Source organism: Dendropsophus ebraccatus, chromosome 4 (genome assembly GCF_027789765.1).
Source record: "Dendropsophus ebraccatus isolate aDenEbr1 chromosome 4, aDenEbr1.pat, whole genome shotgun sequence".
Taxonomy (NCBI): domain Eukaryota; kingdom Metazoa; phylum Chordata; class Amphibia; order Anura; family Hylidae; genus Dendropsophus; species Dendropsophus ebraccatus.
Window position 1 is genome coordinate 134928026 of NC_091457.1, and position 27914 is coordinate 134955939.

The window sequence follows — 27914 nt, forward strand, 5'->3', positions numbered from 1 at the left end:
AGGGGCCCCTCCAAATATATGAAATATATCTCTTCATCCAATGTTTGTAAATGAGTACATTATATACTTACTTGGTATGTTCCATATAGACTGGGGCCCCATGTATGCAGCCTATATGGGCTCCCTTATCCAATGCCAGCACATTATATGCAAACTGTGTTATATTCCTCATAGATTTGCGGTCCACCATTATATGCTCATATCTTTGTTGTATTTCCCATGTTATGGGGCCCCTTGTATAATGTGAGTTTTGGGGGCCCTTATATATTGTGACCTGGTGCATAATGTACTGTATGTATCCCTGTTTGCTTGTGTATATACTGCCGACACACATATTCATATACATGGGGTATACATGGAGATGATAGGACTTCATAGATGAACGCTCACGTGTTGCATTATGTTCTATTGGGAATTGTGGTTTTGTCTTAGCAATTTTTTCTAATGTACTTGAACTACAAGGACCATAGTCACATGACCTCCAGCTTTCTATCAGGACCTGCTGCGGGTCACATGACATCAGTGACACCATGTTTATTGTATACCTGTGGATGTATGGTGTGTAGTGACCCGGCACGTGTTCTGTAATATAACTATATAGCCAAGTAGATGATCACATGGTGCACTGGGGGGCAGTAATGCCAGCACCCCTATTTTTACCTATTCTGTTAGCCTGTGTATACACTGTACAGGATATATCTATGGACTGTACCATTCAACTATGCAAAGTCAGGGGTGTATTGCATGTGGAGACATGAATATTAAAAGATTTAGTAAAATGCACAAAGCCCAGGGAGGCTGCCTGTCAAAATATGTTAGATGATAGAAGAAATGAAGATTAATTGTGCCTGTATACCGCCATACAATGAGCACATAACAGCGCCATATACAGCCCTGCTATACAGTCATACAACAGCTGCCAGAGACCCCAGGGCAATGGTTTCCTACCCTGTAGAATTCATATAGGATTATTCATTAGTATACATCAGCGTCCCCCAACCTGCGGCTCTCCAGCTGTTGCAGAAGCCTCAGGCTGTCAGAGCATGATGGGAGTTGTAGTTCTCTAACAGGTTGGGAATTATATGATAGACATGGTCATGGACGCTTCTCATTGTGTTAGAGAAAACAAGCAACAATGTTCATTGTTCTACATAAATGTGACAGGAGCCATATATCACATACGTTAACAGGTCAATGAAAGGTCTGTCGGGGGTCTGTGTGTAAGACCCCCAGACTGGTCAGCGTGTATGATAAAGGGTAGGTGCCATAGAGCTGACACCTCATACCTGAACAAATCTGCGCTTATGGTATCCCGTAAAGAGCGCCCCCTAGAGCGCCTCCTATCACTGTCATACTGAATGCTAAGTATTGTTATGTGACATGTATGCTGTCTGCTGTGTTCCTGTAAAGCAAGTTGCAGAATTCTAATCCTGTTCCTATGCAGTGTACCCCATTATAAGTCAGGGGGCCACTATATAATATTTGTTGTGTAAAGGATTTACTGTATATGGTTTCCATTATAGACAGGAGCCATGACCGCAGTGTGAAAAGGGGTAAATGGGCATTGTCGCTTTATAAAGTTCTTGCCATGTCATAGAGGTTTGTCAGAAGTTTTAATCATTTGGGGTCTGGGTGGACGAAGTGTGAGCCCAACCTGACTCCTAATGTAAGTCTATGGGACTGTCTGGAGCTGTGTACTCCGAGAGTGAGGAATGAAGCTCTCAGCTGTGCGTTTCTCCCAGATGTTTTAGCGATTGGTGGAGAGCAGGACACCCGGACCCTAACTGATCTAAACTTCTGATCTGTCTCTAAGATGTGTCAACATTTCTTTAAAGTGACTGGTATGCTTTTAGTATGCAGAAGGCATCGGATTTGCATCCAGAGCAGCCGTTGAGAAAAGGTCAAAAAGTAAAGCAAAATAAGCTTCAGATCTGGGTAGGATTGGATTGGCTGTCTGACCCCAGGAGACGACCCCAGCAGCCATTCAACTCCACGCTAGGGACTGAGGGCTCACTTTTGGTCATTTACACACAGAGGTAGATGGGTCGGACAGGTCTTGGGGTTTGTACACATTACGGAATCCACACAGATAACATCCCGCAGATTCTGCCACTCGCTCAACGCACTCCTGCTTGACACGCCGCGCAGCCATTCTATGCTCACATGGATTCCGCCATCTGCCCAAAGAATTGACGTGTCTGTGGGACAAGCAGAGAATCTGCGGCATCTTATCCGTGAGAATTCCATGTGCACATACCCTTACTGCAGAGGGGGATGAATACTGTATTGGGGGGATGTATACAGTATGGGGGAATGACCACAGAGGGTGAGGGAGGTATACAGTATGGGAACTACTTGCGGAGAAGGGATGTATACAGTATGAGGGTGGTATACAGTATGGGGGATCAACTACATGGGGTATACAGTATGTGAGCCTTAATGCTGAGGGGGGAGGGAGGTATACAGTACGGGGGCCTTACTGCTGAGGGAGGATGTAAACAGTATGGGAGAACAACTATAGAGGGGAGACCCAGTACAGTATGGCCTGTGTCGCATCACTCTTGTCTACGGTCATAGCTATAAGCAGTCTCGTCTCCATTGATTTTCGGTCTTAGTGATGTTGAATGCATGGTGGGGCGACCCCGCGCATTCAACATCGCTAAGACCAAATTTAAAACCTAATTTTCCTTATGTTATTAGTTACTATTATACTTCATGACATTATGAATACAGACGTATCGAGGATAGATGTAGCAGAACTGCAGATCACGTCAGGCGTTGTGATGTCACATTACATCATTATAATTTCTTTTTGCTTAGGACTGCAGGTTGTCTTAATGGAGACTAAGGCCTCACTTACACAGTATTCAGGTCATAGGAACCTAGGATACAATTATAAAAAGATTCCTGTCTATTCTGTGACTCCTGATGCGAAACACTGACCCAAATACTGCAGCGTGCGAACCCCTATCAATTTGCCCAAGGTAATGTTAGTGGCCTTCGATGAATATATATGGCAGGAAAAGCTCACACAATGAGAGCCATGACAGATGCTATACTGTGCCTTCTGTCACCCATGGAGACCCATTGTAGTAAAAAAAAGCCCGTCATTTTCATTTCGGTCATATTTAACTTTTATTTTACTGTGTGTGAACCTAACCTGATGATGGGATATAGACATCATAGAGACAGGGGGCTGCCCAGGCCTGAACAGCGAGCTGCCAAATAAAATGGAACAATTGACAAATAGCGATCAGAGTCCTGGACCCTTATAACTATAGCTGAGGGGAGGAGAGCGTAGGGTTAACAGGAATAAAGATGGATTCCCAGCCTTTCCTGGCACAGTGTGTACTGAATATAGCAGTGATGTCCCTTCATCTAATACAAGCACTCATTTGCTGACTGGCCCTGTGATATTGTTGGCCTCAGCCGTGTATCGGGCCAGCCAAGGCTTATGTTAGAGCTGCAATTATGTGTTATTGTGTGGAGTGGGCAGCCATGTTCTCCTCATCTCTCCACGTACTGTCGCCATGAACAGGGTAAATTGTCCCCAGTACAGACCTCGGTTACACCAGGGCATATAAAGGGTCTTTTCCACTTCAATATTCATGGCGTATCCACAGTGTCTGATAAATGTGGATTTTGCCTGTATGAAGAGCGGCCTTTGTGGCCTGTGTGAGGTGACTATTTTACTAATATTTAAACAATGGAAATTTGCTGTGCTGTTTGCACAATATCCATTAACCTCTATGGGAGACATCATAGAGATGTAAAACCTGTTTGATTTTATGGCCTTTGGACCATCTCTGGTTGCCTCAAGCAGGCTGGACAGGTCTTTGGGCTCGCTTTCCTGTAATAGGTGCGGATCTAACCTGCCAGACATGCATCTGTCAGAGACATTAATGGCACATTTTACCATTTATATCCAGGATAATACTCCTTAAAAGGGTTATCCAGAATTATAAAAACATGGCCACAGATTTACTTCAATAAAAAAAAAATCTCAAGTTTTCCAGTACTTATCAACTGCTGTAGGTCCTGGAGGAAGTCTGACACAGTGCTCTCTGCTGCCACCTCTGTCCATAACAAGAACTGTCCAGAGCAATATCAAATCTCTATAGAAAGCCCCTCCTGCTCTCCAGACTGGAAATAATACCACTTCCTGCAACACATACAGCAGCTGATAAGTACTGGAAGACTTGGGAATTTTCAATAGAAAAAAATTACAAACCTCTAGCACTCTTTGGCACTAGTTGAAAAGGCGCTAAAAGAAAAAAAATGTCTGAACTACATCTTTAATTGCAAACCACACATGAACTGGAGACGAGTCGTGTTGTCTCTGGAAGACATGTTTTTCTAATGCTGGACAAACCCTTTAAAGATGCTCAATTGGTTCCCATCAGTGGAGATCCCACCTCTGGGAATACTAAGCAATGTTCGGAAGCCCCCCATACAGAATACAGGAAGCTCTGGCTGTACATGTTCATTAATTTAGGAGACAGTTGTCCGCTGTTCTCTGGATGGGTGGGGGTCCCAGTAGTTGTATCCTCACTGATCAGCTGGTTAACCCTCATCTTGTGGATAGGGGATAACTTGTCAATTTGGGATAACCCCTGGGATAAGCCTCTGTTATGCCTGTTAGCCTCATTATGTGAATACATTTACTGTAGGAGACTGGAGAGCTCCTAGTGCATACATCTAACAATCTGTAGGCCCCCATTATCGTAAGTAGGTCATAAGAGCGTCTTTTTGGCCTCCATTGGGGGATGTGCTGACACGCCTGTTTTTTTTTTTTTTTTATGTATGTGCTAGGTCATTCTATGGGCTGCAAAAAAATGTTCTGTACGGTATACATGTTGTGTGGCCAGGGGACGATCCTGAACCCACGGATCGATCGGCGCCGACACGGGGAAGCTTCCCCGTGCCGGCGCCCATCGATCCGTCGGTTCTGGTTAAAGAGGATGTACCGGGTGGTACATCCTCTTTAAGTATCATGGAATAGAGGACATATTACCATAACTGGGGGACATTTATCAAACATGGTGTAAAGTGAAACTGGCTCAGTTGCCCCTAGCAACCAATCAGATTCCACCTTTCATTTTCCAGGGAGTCTGTGAGGAATAAAAGGTGGAATCTGATTGGTTGCTAGGGACAACTGAGTCTATTGTAATATGGAACTAGCTTATAGGACATCCAGTGTATAAGCCGCATCTGTCATTGAAGCTGCCACCGCTCTCTTGGTATAGAAATAGTAATAATATTCCTATTATAAAGACTCGACGGTGACATGTTATGTTCTCTGGGGATGTTCAGTCTTATTAATCTGCAGGACTGAATGGAGCTCAGGTTTGTTCTATGGTTGGCTTGTTACTTCCAACCAGACCGGAGGTAAATTCCAAATAAAAAAAAAAATGGCGCACAGATATATTGTCATATATCAGAAAAAAGACAGCATGGCTTTCCCTCCTTGTGACTGATTTCTAAGGGTTTTCCTCCACATTTCACAGCGTAGGTATAATAAATGCATAAATCCACATCCACAATGCACAATAAAGCCTTTTCTATGGAGTGAAGAGAGCAGCGGCAGATATGTGACTAGCTGGTACGTTTCTGTCACCTCCCTGGTAACATGGAGCCTGGTGCTGCATGTAATGACTTGTAGGTGTCTATGAGTGATGCCTCCACGTCTCGTGCAGATCACATATCCACTACTGATAGATAACCAGTCAGAAAGCAGACGTGTTGTATCCAGGAAAGGAGACCGCAGAAGGACATTTTCCAGTAAAATTAAGAAAACTATAAATGCTGTAAACAAAATGTACAAGGTATTAATATTCTTTTGTGATGATAGCATTTCTATTGTATAAGATTATATTCTGTCCATTTACAACCTGGGCATCAACAATATGGTGTTTTTCCATCTTTCCTTGACTCCTAGTTGTGGGATTTCTGCTGTGACAAGTTGTGAATTTTGTCACCGCCATCTCCCTGCAGATTTAAGAGACGGGTGATTAGAGGGGTCGTCCTGCTAAAGGGGCCCCGTGATCTCATGATATCACTGGGTAGGCTGCTTTGTCAATGTTTGTTATATATAATAACTTCTGTTCTAGTGGACACCACATTTAGGATATGTTCTCAAATTTAGGCCATGCTCACACAACATACTATTTTTTAAAAGAATGGACACAGATTTTTAAGGAAAACAGCGACCGTTCTTTTGAGCATGGGCGGAATTCCATGTACACGTTGCACCGATAACGGGCGTTGTTCGGTAAAGCTGTGCAAAAGAATGATCATGTCAATTCCACGAACAGCGGCCGTTACTAATCCTCCATGGGCTATGTTCACACAACTTGAAAAAAAAATAATAGAAAAGACGCCTGTTTTTGCCGCAATTAATAGATTTCAATGCAGTGCAATAAAGTCAATGTAATGATGGACGTTGTCTGTGCGGATGTCAAAAAAATGATTATGGCAATTATTTTCGGACGTCTTTTGCAAACAGTGGAAGTTATTTTTTAGAGTTTTTTAGAGTTTTTCCACTGTCCTTTCACCGTTTTTACTATTAAATTCAATGGACTTGTCAATTAAAGACACATCCAAAGGCCAATCAGTCAATCTAAACTAGAGTAATGTACCAACAGTCTTCAGGGCGGCCAAACAGCGACTAGACGGACATGTTTTTTTCTATTCGAAAACGGAGAGGAAAAAATGTTGTGTGAACATAGCCGTGCACACACAGATGCAGTCTGCTCATCCGTGTTGTGTATGGGAATGCTTAATTGATTTCCAGACACGCCCCGAATGGGCCGTATGGAAATAAATGTTCCTGCGGGTCTCGGCCTATATAACGATGTCCGTTGCTAAGCAACGCCCATTGTTATACAGTGTGTGAGCAGAGCCTAAGGGTAATCTGACGTTATCCCCTATCCACAGAATGGGAAACAACTAGATAATGGGTGGAGGTCCCACCACAAGAATGGAAGGTAGCAGGAAGGAGTAGCAGTATATGTTTGACCCCCGTTTCATTTAATGTATACGGGACTTCCACACATTGTCAAGTTCAGTAGTGTTTGGACGTTCTATATAGGAAGAATGGAGCAGCAGTCATGCACGTGTGGTGCCGCTCCATTTATTCGTTGTATGAGTGATCTCCTTTCTGGTAACCAGTGGGGTCACGTCAGTTGGACCCCCTCCATTCACTCACTAGTTATCCCCTATGCTGTGAATACAGGGTGTTTTTAATCTTGGCATAACCCCTTCAATATTGTGGTGAATCAGTTGGGTAACCATCACTTTAATATTAAGGCTTAAAATTCTGCACTCATATATCTTATAGTGGTTGATGCTTCAATGTCTGATACAGCGCTCTAATCGATCACAGCCCTTCTCTTAGTCCGCAGTAATACTTCTCCCACATGTAGCTGTTGTACTATGGACAGCCAGGCCGCACTACTACCATGCCACAGACACCTCCGCTATAATGTACGTGTCACAGCTGTAAGATCCTGAAGACGTGACGGTGCAGAATAACCATGACACGTGACCAGTCTCCATCTCCAGGGTTAGCCAATGGCAGTCATTGATGGCATTGTGTTATAACAATAATGCGCTCCATAAAGCTGGGGAAGAGATGCATACATAATATATGAACAGCTTCATTCTCTATGCATTATGTTAATTCTATTATTACTAAATTATAATGACAATTTCACATTTAAGGGGAAATTCTTTGTTAAATGTGTAAAGTGGCGCCGTACAATGAGTCTTCCTAACAATGGTGCAGTGTCATGTGACCCTTCAAACCATGTTCTGAACTAAGGGGCTTCTCTATTGGTATATTCTCATCCTGCATTCAGTTCCTGAGCCTCTGTACTGATTATATACATTGATCTGTGCCGGTGGCTTACCGTCCACCCCACCTGGACTTCCCGCATATTACATATTGATCCCATGGACTCGTCTATGATGGATACTGTTGTGTATGTGAGTGGCTGCATCTCTGCTGACGGCCATTGTAGTGTGGGTGCCTCTTGTTGTAGAGGTCATTTATTTTACTTTGTCAATGTAGCCTGAATATTCAGCTGTGAAATGCTGGTACCTATTGTTCGAGTGCATTTGTTTTAGCAATATAGTCTTCATACTGAACGCGCACCATAAGGGCAACCCGACCATTTGCCCTAAGAAGGCGTTTTGATGTTATAAGGAGGAACCCTTCTGTACGAGCCTGACGGTAGCATCGCTGGAAAGCATCTCTGTCTGGATGGATTACACAGGCGGCCTGTAGGTCTAAGTGTCATGTGTTGTTTGATTTACTGAGTTTACGTCTTTCCTGGAGGTGAAGGTCACAACATAAGGACATAGCCTTGGAGCGCTGCTCTTCTCATCACATGTGCGCTGTACACTTAGGGTATAGGATTTTACATATAAAAATATATATAGGTATCAAGGGATGGAGTTTATGATTTTTTTTGGGCAGGGGTTTATATATGATACCTTTTTAAATGTGGCATTAACAGTTTCATATTTTTTCCTCATGATTTGGCAACCGATTTTTCATAGTCTGAAAAAAAATAAATTGCTTCAAATTCATAAGATAAAAGGCCTGCTGCAAATATGAGAAATCCACAAAAAACTGCCACATCTGACTATGTCTTTTTATATAAAAATCCTTAAAGGGGTTGTCCAGGAGTAGAAAAAAAATTTCAGTTTTCATCTAAAAACAGAACCACCCATCTGCACATATAGCAGATTTGTCTTATTATATTACCTCTTGACACCACCTTTTATATTGTACATGTTAGTTTTGATATATTCCTATTTTACATACCAGACTGCGCTCTGATAATTTATATTCTGTCTATCTATACCGGCCCTGTTTAGGCCACTTTGCTGTATTTTGCATTCTTTTGCTTTTCAATAGAATTTATCTGTTTGACACTAAAAACAGAACCACCCCTGTTATGCATAGAAATGCGGGTTATTGCATGACCTGCAGCTCCATTGATTCGAGTACAGCACTCGTCTATTTCCGGCGGCTCCATAGAGCGATCTCATACTTATCCCCATCATTTGGATAAGGGACAAGTAAGTTTAAATTGGAAAACCCCTAAAATGAAACTGAGCTGCAGTACCACACCCAAACTGATGACAAGAGTGGCGCTGTTTTTTGATGAAAGTAGCCATGTTTTTATAATCCTGGATAACACCTTTAGGGTACAAACCCACACACCGTATACGCAGCAGATACGCAACAAATACTCAGCAGATTTGATGGTTTAGATTTGATGGTGTGTTCAGTTATTTAGATCTAATCTGCTGCGTATTTGCTGCGTATTTGCTGCGTATCGCAGCAGTAAATACGCTGTGTATACGGTGTGTGGGTTTAAGGGTACAAACCCACTTGACGTATTTGCTGCGTGAATCAGTCTTAAAAATAGGCAGGCAAAACGCAGGTTGGCTTTATACAATTGTTCTGCGTTAAAATACGCAATTGCGTATTTTTGAAGCGTGAAGCTACATGCGTTTTTCGCACAGGTTGTTAACAACTGATGCTTTGCTAACAACAAGCTTCACGCTTCAAAAATACGCAACTGCGTATTTTAACACAGAACAATTGTATAAAGCCAACCTGCGTTTTGCCTGCTTATTTTTAGGACTGATTCACGCAGCAAATATGTCAAGTGGGTTTGTACCCTAAGAGTATGTTGCTATTGGGATTGAAATACATTTTCCTAATTAACTTCAATGGGGAATTCTGAATCCACAACTCTGCTGCATTTCAGTCCTGTGTGAATATACCCTGAAACACCGGCGCCGAGTGTGGGAACCTAGTGGCGTTTAAAAAAAAAAAAAGCACGGCATCACTGGCCTAGCACTGATTAATTAAGGTAAAAAAAGGTAGTGATTCGCTTTAAAGGGGTTATCCAGCTCTACGAAAAAATTGCCACTTTCTTCCAGAGACAGCACCACTCTTGTCTCCAGTTCAAGTGTGGTTTGCAATTAAGCTCCATCCATTTCAATGGAACTGACTAATGGTGCATTTACACAGACAGATTTATCTGACAGATTTTTGAAGCCAAAGCCTGGAATGGATTAGAAATGAGGAGAAATCTAAGTGTTGCCTTTATGACCTGTTCCCTGTTTATAGTCTGTTCCTGGTTTTGGCTTAAAAAATCTGTCAGATAAATCTGTCTGTGTAAACGCACCATTACAAAACGAACACCCACACTGGAGGCAAGAGCAGTGCTGTCTCTGGAAGAAAGTGACCATATTTTGTAGCATTAGATAACCCCCTTAAGCTACCGTTTAAGCTTTCTTTAGTTGTGATGCACCTGTTTCCCTTCTCTGCTCTTTTCCGCTCCTTTCTTCTCTGCTTTGACCAAATTTCTGATGTCTTTATTGTGTCTTTCATCTTTTTATCATGTAACATGCCATCCTCGGTTATTCTACATATTTGATACTGTTCCGCTGGCTTTGGTGTTTTTGTTCTTTTCTTATGTTTATAGGAAAGATCTGAAATTAACATTTGTTTAGAATTTTGCACCTGGATTTTGTGCGAGATTGGAAGCCGCGAGGATGAACCATGTGATAGAGCACGGCCCTTGCTGGAAGTAATTTCGCACATGTCATGGGATATGACAGAAGTCTTCCCGGCGTTGAGCAGCTGCACACAAGGAGACATAATGCCATTTGCCCCAGCATTTACATTTGCAGCCTCAGCAGCGAGGATTTCAGTGACATATCATTTAGAGACAGGATAACTTTGTTAAATAAGCTGTAAAAGCCAATGTCGTCTTCTGTCTGCTGCAGCCTTCTCCTGAGATACTCATTACCGGGCTGGAGAATAAAACCACCTTAGTATTATGATTTTTAATATTAGCGCGTTAAAAATATTTGAAGGGAACCCATCACCATGAAAACGCTACCTAAGCTGTTGACATCATGATATAGAGCAAAAGGAGCTGAGCAGATTGATATATGGCTTTATGGGAAAATATTTAGTATAACCTGTAATTTATCGATAGAAATTTCTGATGTTTCCATGCTAAGGAGTCCAGTCCATTGAGTGACACCGCCCACTGGACTCCTTATCACAGAATGAGCAGGGATTTCTATCAACACAGTATAAGTTATACTGAACATTTTCCCACAAAGATATATATCAATATGCTCAGTTCTTCCTGCTCTATGAGATGATGCTGAGAGATAAGTTGGCATTTTCTTTGTGACAGGTTCCCTTTAAAAAAAAGATTCCGTCTGACAGGTTAAATGGGCCTCTGTAACCTCTTACCTGCCAGGTTAGATATGAAATTTATTTAAAATCTGACATTGTATGTTCATTTTTTTTTTTTTATTTGGAGCTGAAATACACAGATATGTGCAGTTCCATTAAAGCAGTACTCTACCACCCAAACAGATCTCTATTCTTTGCCATGTCCTTGTTTTCTATGAGAATCATCATCCCTAAACCACTACCATAGTGTTATACAGCAAAGCAATAGGTTTCAAAACATGCTCTGAAAGAAGGAAAAAATAAAACTATAACGTAACACCCGCTGCCTGTGGAGAGTCATGGAGGTGGTCCTGAGGACCATTTATACAGTCTTTTCATTACTAGCCAGTTCTAATGGCATCCAGTGCACGTTTAGTAGGTAGACATGAGCGCAACCCAAGTATGCTCACGTCCGATCGTTCATCATTTGAATACTGGTGGCTGAAGAAGTTGGATGCAGGCTAGGGAGTCATGGAAAACATGGATATAACCATCGGCTGCATCCGGACTCCCTAGGACTGCATCCAACTTCTTCAGCCACTGATATTCAAATGCTGAACAACTTATCTTGCTTAGTTCATGCTCAAGTTGTGCCAGATGACCTGAACTTGGCTTCTAAGGCCAGGACAGCAAGATTTTTTAGGAGCCCAGGACTGCCCCCAGGACTCTTTAGGCCCCGTTCCCACTGAGCAAAGGTAGTGGAATTCCGCGACGGAATTGTCCGCCGCGGAATGCCGTTAGCCTCCCGTTCATAATGGGAGTCTATGGGAGGCGCACGCTCCTGCTCTGTACGCAGGAACGTGCGCCTCCTATAGACTCCCATTATGAGCGGGAGGCTAACGGCATTCCGCGGCGGACAATTCCGTTGCGGAATTCCGCTACCTTTGCTCAGTGGGAACGGGACCTTACAGGTAACGTGTTAAAACTTTACGGTGCATCCTCAAAAAGCTGATACCATCCTGCAAAACACTATGGTGGTGGATTCGAGACAGTATATTTGATCATAGGTTCCTTTTAAAGCTAATCATGTGAGATCCTAAAACAGGGATGAGGAACCCTCGTCCCTCCAACTGTTGCAAAACTACAATTCCTATCATGCCTGGACAGCCAAAGGAGGGTCAAAGGTTCCCCATCCCCGGCCTAAAATAAAAAAGTTCTGGTTTACCAGTATGGGAAGGACCAAGGGCCTTGGAGACTCTTGGTTAGAGATATGGGTGTTCTGGTCTTAGAAAAGTTTTCAGCAGGTTGCCCCACAGTTGCCTATTTTGACAATAGGAGGATGCTGCGCTCTCTCCATTTTATATTAGAAGACACTTTGAACAAGGTAGGATTACCTCTTGGGGGCACCTAACACCCCCAAGCAGGCCACCATATTGGCAAACATCCTTATTTCTTCACAGTATTTTAGTATTCACATTGTTCTCCAGTCACATATAGCGCATTTTTAATGTATTCCCACATTAATTCCGTCTTCTCCCACTTCCTCGTGCCTCCACATAGTGGTTTCAGACAAAGAAGAGAGATCTATGACGACTGAAGTTCAATCATATGACAGGATTGTCTACAGCCAGCACGGCTCTAACTGCGTTCACCATAGTCCGCCTCCCCTCCCTGTAGACGTCTGTTCTACATCTTCTATCACTAATATAATGGAATAAGATGCGCTCGCTGTACATTTCCTAAGACTGCTATTTTACTTAGGTAGAAAGTTAATTAAAAACAGGTTACAATAAATCTTGACACATAGTGCCTATAGTTACCGTGCCCGCTATACAATATATATATATATATATATATATATATATATATATATATATAAAGGGCTTCTCTTCACACTCGCTTTGCAGGTTCTATATATAGGTAATTATGTGAATGCGGAGTACTTTGCAGTGTGGCTGTCTCTTTTTTTCAGAATAAGCTGTCTTGTGTGTACGGGAACATATTCATTAGTGAGTATGGGGGACATAATGAACACTTACCATGTGACATTCTTAGAAAGAAGCCATTTTTCACTATGCAAAGTAGCCACCTCCAGAGGGAGAAGCGCTGCATAGTAGAGGTAGCGTCCCATATTAGAGGACATGCTGTGTGAAGTCCTCCCTGTTGCTTCTGCTGGGATACAGATTGGGGAGTAGGCTTTCCTCTTGTCTGTGAGCTGTATATGGGAGACATAATAGCAGCTAGTCACTGAACAAAAAGGAGTAAAAATGACAATAATAGTCATATAGTGGTAAAATGTACTGTTAGATTTTGCATGAATGTGACAGAAAAAAATATGCCAGTCATTGCTTCAATTGGAGAATATAAGCAAAATATGACGTTGCAAAGATCACCGCAGTATGGCAGAGAGTACTGACTCAGCAAGCAGTATCTCTCTTTCAGCTACCGTGTCTGTGATAGGACATCAATATCATCAGTAGTCATAATAAGTCATCTATATCCTCAATAGTCTGTGTTTGGACATTGGTATCAGATTGGTGGGGTCTAACTAAGTACATTCACCCTACCTGGTATTGCAGCCCGGCCTACTGAAGCCAATGGGTTGAGCTGCAATACCAGGTAGAGCCTTAACTGAATGCATGGAGCTGTGCCCAGTAAGTGATTAGGAGGCCGCTGCATCTGAATTAGCACAACCACAGCCTTTTCAATCTACTAATCAGGCTTATGCTGCGTTTACATGGAACGATTATCGTGCGAATTCGCACGATAACGATCGAATTCGAACAATTGTACGTGTAAACGCTACGAACGATCAAATGACGAACGAGAAATCGTTCATTTAAATCTTACAACATGTTCTAAAATCGCTGTTCGCAAAAAATTCGCAGATCATTCCGTGTAAACAGTCGTTCACCAATTTAACCAATGTGTGAGATAGGCTTAAGCGATTGCAAAACGAATTTCTGTACGATATATCGTACCGTCTAAACGCTGACCGTTATGAAAAAAAAAATGTTACTCCGACATCGTTAATCGTACGATCGGGCCAATTCGTTTCGTGTAAACGCAGCATTAGGGAGCCGAACATGCCCCCCTCCCCCCCATACACCAATTTAATATTCAGATGATTTTTTTGATGTCAAACATACTTTTAAAGAGTTTATGGTAATTTTGTTTTCTTAAAATTTTCCATTTTACTGTCTATATTATAAAATAATCCTGAAATCTTGCAGTTTTAAGTCATGCCACACTTCTTGTTCTGTACAGATTACTTGTCCTACATATCACAGACTTAGAATTACAGGATTACAGTGACAAAGGAGACACCAGTATATACGTTAACAATTCACAATAGCTGAAGCTCTGAGGTCAGTAACCATCCCCCGTGAAATGACCTTTGCACAGGTTACAGAGCATGCCTAGAAAATTCTCCTTATGTCCCCATGGGCATAGTTTGTTGTGTCTATGTCCATGGGGCTCGCTGAGAAGCAGGATAGATATATATTAATATTTATATTAATAAAAAAAATGAAAGCCTGCTAAAATACACAGTACTCATCCCGCTCATTTCAGCATCAGTGCTCCGGTATACATTTTTGATGACATGATCCCTGCTTTGCGGCTGATGTTCCGATGATTGACTTTGGTAAGGTAGTAGAGGCACTGAATTGGACCAGTACTGGACTGAGTGAGGGTGAGCATAGTGTATTTTATTATTTTACCCCCCTCCCCAGTACGCTGTCATTTGTTTGTTGAATTTGACAATTTTAGTTGTTGTGTGTTAGTAGAAGGAAGGCGAACTGCTGCAAATATTTGTAATATGATCCATAGTATGTGCATGAAAAAACAGTGAAGACTTGCAGTAAATGTTTTCAGTGCTTATTTGTACTGTTTTTGTTCCTCTACTAATTCTTTATGTCATGTTGTAGCCCCCCGATCTCGGTGAGCAGTGTTTATGCTGCGATATGACTGGAGACGTGATGTGAACATTCATACATTCGGCAGCGTCCCTGGCGGGGTTCATGGCCTCTTCTATGTTGGATAATTAACCTGTGATCACCAGATGTGACTCACCATGGGAACAGGACAGGCTGCGTCTCTATTCAAGCCGTTATGTGGAGGTTGTGCAAAGAGTTAATTATCAGCACAGAGGAGAGACTATTGTATCTGCCATTGACACCAACTACCCAGTATACAGAATGCTTTTTCATCAATCCAGTTGTACTGTAGTTGACTGCGCTTTTCAATATAGTTAAGGCAAAGATTTTCCATCATATAATAGCTAAACTTTTGCTAGAGGGCCCCCTATTGGTATATAGGGTAGATGCGTGTTACCTGTGAGGATCAGGGTGTACCTGTTTAGGATGTATAAGGTGATCCAGTACTTTTCTACAGCAAAGTGGTGCAGAAGCGGTAATAGTGCACAATCCCTTTAAAGAGAACCTGTCCACTTTAAAGCTGCCTGAACCAGGAGTCCCTTTGGTGGTCCCTAGTGGTCTCTCCCCACCCACCAGTCTTGATTCATAGATTTCTCCCTATCCCTTAACAGGAAGAGCTCTATCAATCAAGCCTGACAGAGAAGCTGCCAGGGATCACCCCAGTGACTCATGGCTCGGGCAGCATGAAGGTGGTAACAGGTCCCCTTTAAAGTATTTATCCTTTTGTGTCTGCACTGTAGTTGCTGCTTGCTTTTGAACGTCTTTTTATACTTACAGATCACATTTTACCATTTCCTTTCCGCTTCTTTCTGTACAATGTTATCCTTCACATAGAGGATGAGTAGGTTTCATCCTGTAGCACCGACCACAACTGCAGGAACCGCTGTATGGAGAACAGACGGTAACTGCACTTATTGGTATTGCACTTATCGATTGACTAAGCCCTGGCAAGAGTGTGATTTCTGAGAAGTGGGAATACACCGCTACCTGGTCAATTTATCAAAGCAGACGGCAAGACAGAGCAGAAGCCGGCAGATCCTCTTATCTTCTGTACGTTAGTATATTGGTTATGGATGTTATATCAACTTGCAGCATCAACAGTCATTGGCCAACTACTTGCTTGGCTGACAGCTATATAAAAGGCAGCCCCCCCCCTCCAGTCAGCATGCATGCTCCGGTCATGTGAGTGTGCATGTGTTCTATATAGGAAAAGGGATCATTCCTGATTACCTCCTTTTCTCCAATAAACATGCATGCTTAGATCAAAAGCGTCGGCTCTTCAGGCATGATGTGAATTGTAGTTTTGCAACAGCTCAAGGGCCGTGAGTTTAAAGGGCTATTCTGGAAAAAAAAACTAACTTTTCCCCTATTCACAGGATAGGGGAAAAGTAGGAGATTGCGGGGGTTCTGAACCCCTGAACCCCACTCGGTGATCTCCGTATTGGACCCCACCGGCTCTGTTATGAATAGAGCCCCGGGTCGGCACGTGACCTATGGCTTTATTCATTCCTATGGAGCGACAGAAAGAGCTGAGTACAGCACTCTTCCGGTGTTCCTGACTCTTTCCGACAATCCATAGGAATGAATAGAGCCATGGGTCACGTGCCGACCTGGGGCTCTATTCATAACAGAGCCGGTGGGGTCCAATAGGGAGATCACTGAGGGGGGTCTCCTACTTTTCCCCTATCCTGTGAATAGAGGAAAAGTTAGCAGAATACCCCTTTAACACCCCTGGTCTATTGTGTAGGGTTGTGTTTGGCATTAGTTGCAGTATAAGCTAATATTTATCAATGTATTTGGCCAGTACTATATTGCTGTGCTTTTGTTTAAGACTTGTCATACATTGTACTCTTACACACATACAACAGACATATTAAATATACTGCTACACGCATATAGTAGGTATGTACTGTTTTTCAGGCTGCAGAGTGTTTTATATAGGCTATCATGCTTCTTTTCTCTTTAAATTTAAGGTGGACTTACACTATCACACTGTGTTTTTACACCTTAAGGCTTTGTTCACACTATGTATATTTGAGGCTGTATAGCAACCAAAACCAGGAGTGGATTGAAAACACAGAAAGGCTCTGTTCACATAATGCTGTAATTGAGTGGATGGCCGTCATTTAATGGCAAATATGTGCTGTTATTTTAAAACAACGGCTGTTGTATTGAAATAACGGCAGTTATTTACCGTTATAACATTAACATTTAACATTTAACATTACACACTACGTATATTTTAGTCAGTATTGTGGTCCTCATATTGCAACCAAAACCAATATGAAATTGAGTGGATGGCCGCCATTGGCAAATATTTGCTGTTATTTTAGAACAACGGCTGTTGTATTGAAATAATGGAAGTTGTTTACTGTTATATGGCAGCCATCCACTCAATTTCACCATTGTGTGAACAGATCCTTTCTGTGTTTTTAATCCACTCCTGGTTTTGATTGCAATATGAGGACCACAATACTCACTGAAATATACGTAGTGTGAACCCAGCCTAAAGGGGCTTTGTTGGGCTTGTCGACTTTCATCCTTATAATATGCTCTCTTTCTATTCCAGAAAAGTTTTCATAAACTTCAAACCCATCTTGCTTGTTCCTTCCTGACCCCTCAGGGTTCCTAAAGGTTTATAGCAAAGCAGGGAACATCTCCTATTCACAGGAGGGAGGGAAAGGAATTAGATGCATGTATTACAGATAGAGAAGGAATCCCGGCAGGAGGCTCCAGCCAGATGCTGTCCTGCTCCTCATACATGGAGTGTTCAGCACCATGGACAGGGCCGGTGACATTATAACACTGTGCTCCAGCTTTACTTTTTTTCATAGGATCTAACACTTTCTTAAAATTAAAGGGGTTTTATTCCACTAGTAAAAAGATTATAAGATGTTTTTAATAAAAAATAGCGCCAATATACCTGACCTTGTGTTGCCAGCAAAACTATATGTAGTCTATGGATAAACCTGTTTTCTGCTGCGAAATATGAGCGAAACATGGCATTCCTAGGTCACACAGCCCTCTACCCATATAACATGTGATCTAGCGTGCTATATATCAGTATTCTAAAACCTGTGACTCTAGAGTTATTACAAGACTACAACTCCCATCATGCCTGTTTTTCAGCAGTTAGAAACCAACAGGTTGCTTCTCACTACAATGGGGGGTGAAACCAGGGATTAGAGCTGTCTATGGTAAAGATGCTTTTCCTGTTGGAGAATCCCTATTTGTTAGAAGGGTCCCTTTACAATAAGCAGATTACTTAGTGTCCCTCCACTAGGATCTTCAGCGATCAGCTTGAATTTGTGAGTAAACCTAAGAGTTTAGCTTCCCTGCAGCGCCACCACAGGGGAAATGGAGCATTACACAGTCAATGAGTTGTTGTGTAATGCAGGATAGGACGGGTCCTCCAGGGAGCGACACTCTTCCATGAACCCACTATTCTCATAGGTTTATGACATTAGGTTTTTTAAACTGGACATTCCCTTTAACAGGCACATGTTGCAAAAAAAGGCCTGTACATATGGGCCATACCATTATACAGAGTAGGTGTACTGCTCATGTAATCGCTCCGTTTGCATTATTTCAGTAATATTTCTCATGGTTACATCTGTTTCTGCCACATCCCAGGGTTACATAAATCATTTGTCACTGGAATAGGATTTCACACAATAGTCTGAAGAATTGTTATTATTAATAGTTGTGTTGGTTTTATATGTGTGAATGGGAGTTGCTATTTTTATGGCTCTGCGCTGATTCTATATTCTTGGCAGTCACAAGTACAGAATATAACAAAACAAGGAAACTCTCGGCCAGAAGTAAAAATAACCTCTTCGTCTTGTGTGAAGTCAGTGCCTTTGTTATACACAGCTGTTCTCTCCCACTTTTTGAAATATATGGCAATTTTTGGAAAGTAGGGTTAGAAAAATCTCTGTTGTATATAGCTATGTATATGTGAGTGAAGGCTGGAGGCACCTTAGGTTGCCAAATACCTGTTGACTCGCCCCCTATACAAGTCAGCTTATGCCACCAAGCCCCAGTAGCAAAGTCTGAGAGTTGAAAGTAATAGAAATTAGGCTGGGTTCACGCTACGTTTTTTTCATCCCCTTTTGCAAAAAACAGATGTAAAAACGGATGCATTTGTGTGCATCCGGTATGGTTCGTTTTACCATTCACTTCCATTATGGAAAAAAAAAGATCAAAACGCATCAAGTACGTTTTTGTGTATGTATGTTTTTTTTTTTTTAATAATAGAAGTTAATGAAAAAACTGGTCAAAACAGATTGCAAAAACGTAGTGTGAACCCAGCTTTATGGTAAAACATTCTTGAAGGGGTTTTCCACAGAATGGTCTCTTAATCATCGGCGGATCAATAAATGTCTCCCTGCCAGGATCATTAGTGATCAGCTGTAATCTGGAGAATAACTAGGCAGTAACTATAACATTGCCCTACAGCGCCACCACAGGGGAAACTGAGAATTACACTATGTCTGTTCAAATCGATGGGTTGTCTGTAATGCAGGACAGGACAGGTCCTCCAGAGTGGGAGACACTCTTTGTAACACACCTCTTCTTTAGTAACTTGTAGGGGATCGTCTTCTTTATAGAAGAGACTAGACACAGTAATGAAGATGGTAACACTTTGATTAAACCAGGTGAGGAACATGTTGTGATACAAGAGAAGAAATGTATAATGTTTGCCCAGGGTTATATTTTATATATGCGTACTCCATCAGTGATGTCTTCCTGAAATCCTTCCGCCTCCAGACTACTTCTAAGGAGTAGAACCTTCCTACTGATATTTATAACTTCATCCTATATTTCCTGATCTGAGGTGTCAGGCTGGGAGGATGCAGACAGTTCTTATATCTCCAAATATAAGGTATAAGGTGATCAGGAGGAATAGCGGAGTTCCTTCAGTTCTCTATGGTTGATGTATTTCTTCTTTTGCGCTCTTCTACTTTTGGGTAATAAATCCTTTATAAAAGGCCGACCTGCAGATTAGGATGATAGACCTGCCTGCTTTAGCTTTGTCATTATGCTAGTTTAGTTCCTGAGTTATTCACATCTCGATGCTTTGGCAAATGTTAAGACTTCTGTGTAATAAAAAATAGAAGAAGCGTCACATCATTTCTATACACTTAGGGAAGATTTAACAAACATGGGGGGAGATTTATTAAACATGGTGTAAAGTGAAACTGGCTCAGTTGCCCCTAGCAACCAATCAGATTCCACCTTTCATTTCCCAAAGAGTCTGTGAGGAATGAAAGGATGAATCTGATTGGTTGCTAGGGGCAACTGAGCCAGTTTCACTTTACACCATGTTTGATAAATCTCCCCAATGGTGTAAAGTGAAACTGGCTCAGTTGCCCCTAGCAACCAGTCAGATTCCACCTTTCATTTCTCACAGACTCTTTGGAAAATGAAAGGTGGAATCTGATTGGTTGCTAGGGGCAACTGAGCCAGTTTCACTTTACACTATGTTTGGTAAATCTCCCCCAAGATGTCTGACCACACTCGAAACCTGCACCAATAAGCTCCCCAATGTGTCCCCAATATATGATCATTGCTGACTTCTCCTGCATATTCTTCCCAGCGTCTATAAAGGTCTGATCCAATTTTCCATGGTTGTATATGGCTAAGAATATTTGCATCCAGCCCTGTCCATTGATATGGGTCATTAAACCATGGATTGGGCCTTGACACTTATAACCGGCCTAATGAAACGTGACATGGGAGAGTGGCATGTGTTGTCAATACACAGTATTTGCAGACCCATGGACGTTCTGCATGATGGGAAATTTAAGCTTTTCATTGATCCAATCTGATGTAGATAGAGAATGCATTGTTACGGGCAACCCCCTATACCTCAGTGTCTGGAGCTCTATAATTATGAGACAAATCAAGAAATCATTAACAGAGCCTGCATTTTAATGGAGAAGATCACATTGTGCAGTTGACATTTAGGGGTATGGTCACAGATTGGGAAATGAATGCAGATTTTCCATCTGGATTTGTACTGGATTTGGATAATTCCTTGAATCTTGGCAATGCCGTGGCTTTGGCTGTATCCATGTTTGCCAGGACTACCTAGGGCTGCAGCCAACTTCCTCCATCAGCCACCGGTAATCAAACGCAGAGTGTTCGGATTTGGGCGAACCCAAGCATGCTTGCGATTGGCTCAGCTCTAGTTTCTACTGCAAATAAACAACTTGTTTGTTAAGTTTAAGTTTAAGGATCCAAGAAATAAGATTTTCCCCTCCTGCTGTGATATTTTCAGTATATTGTGATATAGTCTGCCAATGTCTCTTTTGTTGGAGAAGTGGGTGTATGAAATACATTGCTAACTTATAATAACTTTTTTTTCACTTTTTCGATATGACTTTGTATGGTCTATCACACGGCGGCTACAGCTTGCCTTACACAAGGTATAATTGGCGGTGTATGACTTTGTGAAGCTAAGAATTGTGGAAATAACAAGGATGGGGAAGATTAGAGGTGGTGCGCCGCTCCGCCATAGTCCCAGGGCTCTAATTAGTCACATGGGAGGGGAAGTGAAGTGGAAATTAAGCTGTCAGACGCCGGTTAACAATCCCTTGTATTGCTGCTACAGGATAATACAATGCACATCACCGCAGATAAGAGATTTGTATTCCGTTGCTTAGACACATCACTGTAAAGGTCTCTTTTGTCTTCGTTTTTACATTATTGGCAAAGTCATAAATTGAGAAATAAAATATGTACCCAAATAATGACATGTTGAAGGATGACCCTGACACAAGGTGCAAACTGTATACTGTATAGATTTTATTTACTGCATACAGGGGCTCTGTATAGGGCTCAGTACAGCAATTTCTATCCTATCGCTTGTAAACTGAAGGCATAACTAAATAAGTGAATGAAGCTGCCGCCTGCATACAAGACCCCCACTTAACTCATGCAGGTAACAAGGGCACCTCATGAATAAGGGATAAAATCTTGGAATGACCCCTATTAAAGAGGTCCTGTCAGCTCTAATCATATTCTTCATATTATAAAAATTCTACACAATTCTATATGTTGCTCTGCTATTTTCTCTCAAAAGTAATGAATAAATCGACAACTGGGCATTAGCAGCTGGGGGCGTGTCTCTACACATTCCTACCAGTGCTGTATAGGGACACACCCTTTTGACAAGGGGAAATGATAACACCCAATTGTCAATTTATTCAGCAGTTTTTATAACAGAGGAACAGAATTACACAGGAGGATAAGAAAATTGTTTCAGAATTGTTGTTCTATAGGAAATAAGTATTTACTGAAATAGACATGTTAGGAAAGCTAACAGGCCTTCACTGAGTCCAGTTGTTGGTAGCCCTTAAAGATGGGACGTATGGCGGTGGCGTTACATTTATCTAAAACGAAGATGTATGGCTTCCTTCATACATCCGTTTTCCCACTGGTAGCCATGGGACCACAGATTTGCCTCTGACTGTGTGAAAGGCCACAGACTCCTGCATTTAAAATAGGGTATCCGTGACGCAAATGTGGGCCATATTATAGCTCGCCGGTATTTTTTCTGCCACGAATCCTAATGCTCATCCATAGCACATACAGATATGTGTATGGAGCCATAGAAATGAATAATGTATTGTAGAGGAGACAGCACTTCTGTAGTGGTGGTGGTGCTCGTGGCGGGATGGCGTCCCAGTCGTAGTGAATAAGAAAGTCCCGGCACTCATCTATTGAAGTTATGCTTGTTTTATTATGTGCAAAACATCATTAAGTACAGGAGGCCGCGTTTCGGCATATAGCCTTCATGGAGCTGATGTAGGCTATATGCCGAAACGCGTAACTTTACAAGCATAAACAAGCATAACTTTACTAGGTGAGTGCCAGGACTTTCTTATCCACATAGAAATGAATAAGTCCACATTCTGCCCGTAGCCGTGGAGCCACAGAGTTAGCTGATATCTGAGAGGGGCCCCAAGTCTACTAAAAGGGTGCAAATTGTTCCAGCTTTGGCAGAATGTTACACAGCATATACAATATTTGGTACAGCTCATAGCACACTGTTTAAGACTAGGAGCAAGATGTACTAAGTTATCGGCATAGCTTGCCATGGAAGGTATATACACGTACACTGAGTGAAGCATCATAGAGTACTGTATGCCAACCTTCTCTGTGTACTGAGTGAGTGGCAGTGTGTGCAGGATCATCTCCAGACCACTCACCATCTATATATCTATACATTTGAGTGATTTGTATAGTAAACAATAGCACCAAACTTATCCGATTGTAGAACTTTTTATGATTCAGACTGCACTGAATCATAGAATAATGTACAAGTTGGGGTCTAATGTTTAGCTAGGACTTAAGCTAGACAGTTTCTGAAGCAATATGGTGAGTTTATTAATGCCAGTCAGTTTCCCATATTTCTTCTGCTTTGATTTAGTTGTCACCAATTTAGCTCCATTTACTGGAGAATATTTTCGTCCTATAAATTTTCCTATTAATCTCCCACATGTCCATCTGTTTTGATAGTGGTTGTCGCATAGAACAATCTGCAGTCAGTCACTATGAGAATACTTTACATGAGCGAGGATCAGGATGAAAAGGAATATGTCAGGAAACCAGATAGACAGTATATGAAGTCTGTAAAAAAAGGTTCTGTAGCCTCGTCTTCTACCCCCGACACAGGATCCTAGGTATAAGACATCACTATATTATATATGCAGGAATAGGCAGTGCAGAACAGGCTTGTGGACAGGTAGACCGAGGGCTGGGAATGCCCCCAATGGGCCAAAAGACATATTATATATATAATATTTTTCCCCCTAAATTATACGAAAATAGGGCAACGGATCAGCCAGTAAAGTTTATGTTTAGAATTAGCATTACAGGTACATGCCAACAGGTACAAACTGGCTGTTAGTTTCCCTTTAAGTGGCAGTAATCACATCCAGGTTGATTAGACATTGGTCCTATATAGCCATCAATAAACTATCCTGTAGCCTATGCATACCTATAGAGACACCTATATAACATCTTATACAAAAGCATTTCCATGCCTATGGGGCCACATTTTATAACATAGTATATGTGACATATGCATTATTTTTTAGTCCTGCTCTGAATAAAAGCAGTCCTGTTTTAGGCCTCATTCACACCACCTTTTGAGCTGTCCACTAGAGGTAGGAAATTGGGAGGACTCCTGACATGAAAAGCTAAAAAAGATGCAAAGAAGAGCTTCATGTGCAGGGTCTCTATTCTCATGGAAGGTGCCCAAACCTTAAGGGAACATTGTCACCTGGGCTTGGTCTCTGTAGGGCTGCAGCTTTGCTTGCCTTTTGGTATATTCCTGGTTAACTAAAAGGTGTGCGACTCTTTGAAAATCCGGCCTGTGGAAAGGGGAAGTGGCCTAATTTAAGATCGGCATACTCGTACTTCGGTCCTTATAAATGTCCCCCTAGATTTTTTTTATTGATATAAGATTATATAAAACAGATAGACTCATGCTATAAAGATCAACATGTTTTGAGGACTTTTCCATGCTCCTCTTCGGGTGCATCCTCCATGGTAGTGGAATTGCTACATTATTCCATTTTTCTGTGGTATACTGATGAGTATCAGCTGGACAGAGGTCAAAAGGACAATTTCCATCTGAAAGTGGACACCTATAGGATCTGTTTAGTTTCTCCATTGGGAGCTGTCTTGCCATACACGCTAAATGTAGGGGGAAAACGTCATGTGAGCGGGGACTTACTGGTCTAGAAAACAAACTGATCTGATTCTTACTCTGTACGTTGTATATACTCATCTGTTGCTGCTTTATAATAATCCTGGTTTATAAATGGGGGAAAAAAATGTTCAAAAAGCTAAATAAAAAGTGATAACACATTGTTTGCCCTGAAATTCAATTGTTTTTTTGTTTTTTTTTCTATTTGAAACACATACATATGAGTTCTTTATGATCCTGTGGAGCGAGATTGCCACCTTGCTGAGAAGCTAAGAGGCGTAATCTCCGGACAATCACCTCACAGGGATTTTTCAATAAATGGAGTAATCGTCTTTGAGTGGTGACTTTACTGACCTGTTCATTATGTCGGGGGATTCATCTACAGTGGTATATAAGCTAAGGCTTTCCACGTGTGATGACACTGTGGCCTATGGCTATCAGGGCACTAACTGAGTTGTAGTAAAATAGTTGCAGAGTTGAGTTTGTTGAGCACCGATTGGATTGGGCATCTGATGTAAACAAGTCCCTATTAGAGATAAGCAAACCTGCCAAGGTTCGGGTTCGTATAAACCTGAACTCTCGGCTGTCTGCAGCCTCCGTGAAGAGGGGGGATACAGCCGGAGGACCGCCTGGAAAACTGGGATACAGCCTATGGCTATGGCTGTATCCCAGTTTTCCAGGCGGTCCTCCGGCTGTATCCACCCTCTTCATGGAGGCTGCAGACAGCGGGAATCAGACGCCGAGAGTTCAGGTTCACGCTCAACTCTAGTCCCTATCTGCAACTTTGTAGCAAGTTTGTAATGCCAGGAGGATTAGGGCCCTATTCCACCAGACGATTATCGTTAAGATTATCGTTAAATCGTTGTTCTCTAAACGATAATCGTTCAATTGAAATGCAGTTAATGATTAACGACCGAACGAGAAATCGTTGATCGCTTTATAAGACCTGGACCTATTTTTATCGTTGCTCGTTCGCAAAACGTTCGCAAATCGTTCGCATTGAATAAGACATCGTTCAGTCGTTCGCAAAAGATACGAACGCAATACCGAATAAATAGCGAAGAAAAAACTCGCAATTACGATCATAAGTAATGATTATCGTTCCATGGAAATGAGTGAACGTTTTCAGGTCTTTCGCAATAGCGGTCGTTTGAGAAAGTTAATCGTTAACGATTATGTAAACGATAATTGTCCGGTGGAATAGGGCCCTTAATCACAGTGAGTTCATCAGCAACTTGACCTCAGTTTAACCCTCACAGCATTACAAAGAAGCTGAAAAGTTGCTGATAAAGTCAGCTATTCTGACAGTCTTGTTTACAACAACTGGGAATGGAGGGGGGAGGAGGGGGAGATGGAGAGAAAAGCTCATACACAGTCTTTTGTGTCTTCAGCAGAAAGCAGCAGTTGAAAACTGGGTAAGGAGACTGAATAGATAATAACAAGCATAAAATAAATTGTTAGTCCCACCATGGGCAGCAACATATCAAAAGTTATGTGTGAGTGGAATACCCTTTGATGGGAAGATTGCATATAGTATTAAGGATTGGAGAACATGAGGAGCTTATCCGAGACACTGATCAGTGTCTTCTGCTTATTCTTTAGAAGCTGGGCACAGAATCCTTGGTTGAGGGGTGAGAGTGCGGTGCTTCTGAGTGTGGAAGAACATCACTCATCTGTGGGACTGAGGTGTCTATAGACAGGTTGCCAATTCTCATGTCCTATTAAGGAGAAGAGTGCATATGGTATTAGTGTAGGAGGATACGAGAAGCTTGTTTAGGACACTAATCAGTGTCTTTTGCTTATTCATTAAAATCAGTCACAGATTTATTGGCTGGATACGGTGCTTCTGAGCATGGGAAAACATCATCGCAGGTAATACCCAAACTTTTCCGGAGCTGGGCTGTCAAAAAAAACTGAAAAACTATCAATTCTAAAGACCTGCAGTGGGAAGACCTGCTGAAGAAAAAGTGAAGAAGTACATTTATGGTTAGAAATAGTGTTGTTACTCACCTACACACATGACAGCTTACTCTGATAATTCATCTAGAATGATAGTTACACTTAAAAAAAAAAGCCCAATTCACATATAGCGCGTGAGTTATTTCTGCCTGGGTAGATGGAGAAATGCTTCCAGATTTTCCTAATTAAGCTGTATGTCTAGTATGTCTGCTCCGCAGAACATACAGCTGCTATATCTCAGCTTCTTATGTTCCACCCACTTATCACATTTATCGCTAAATACAGTCACATGCACCTTTCCCCTTACATCAAGCGCCATCGGTTTCATTGTTATCAAAGTTAAACGTGAAACATTTGTGTAGTTTATAGCTTGTATGTGACCTAACCAGCAGAACAGTGGCGGGAGACCACGGGGCTATTTTAAGCCTATTTATTCTTCTTTTCTCTTTTTTTATTACCAAATTTTTTAGTATTCTTTTTTCTTTATGTCGTTATCGGATCAGCCACCTTTCCAGAGGTGCTGATCTGCCCTGTTAACAGCATGAAGAGATAATCTTTACAGCATGGACCATTGGGAGTCTGGAGATGACCTATTGGCTTCTGTGGGACAGTGTTATATACCATTAACATGTTTGGGTGCACTTGGTGTGTTCAATGTTTAGGGAGTTAGTATGTATAAATGCCAGGACTAGAGATGAGTGCAACTCCAGCATGCTCGAGTCCGATCATTCAGAATTTGTATACCAGAGGCTGCTTTAGTCCAATCATTTGGTATTTGAGTATCGGTGGCTATAGAAGTTGGATGCATGCTCAAGTTGCTCTCTAGCCCAGACCCAAAGTTTCCTATAAGTGCATTGACCTAACCATCACACTGCCTCTGCCTTCTTGACTTCTTCCCATGGTGCATCCCTGTGTCATTCCTACCCCAGCAATGCACACGTACCCGGACATTCACAGAATATATACCATTATGTTCATATTGTAGGCACACTTGGGGTCTGCATGGGTACAGACCAGTCTACACAAACCCCTGCGCAGAAGACTGCGATTTACTGCTTGTTCTGACCACTTCTTGCCAAAG

At 41.9% G+C, this 27914-nt stretch overlaps 1 protein-coding gene across 1 annotated transcript in view; it reads left to right on the forward strand.

Moving 5' to 3' along the window:
- SYN2 (synapsin II) overlaps positions 1 to 27914 on the forward strand; it is a 215388-nt gene that overhangs the window by 2158 nt on the left and 185316 nt on the right. The window lies entirely within an intron of this gene.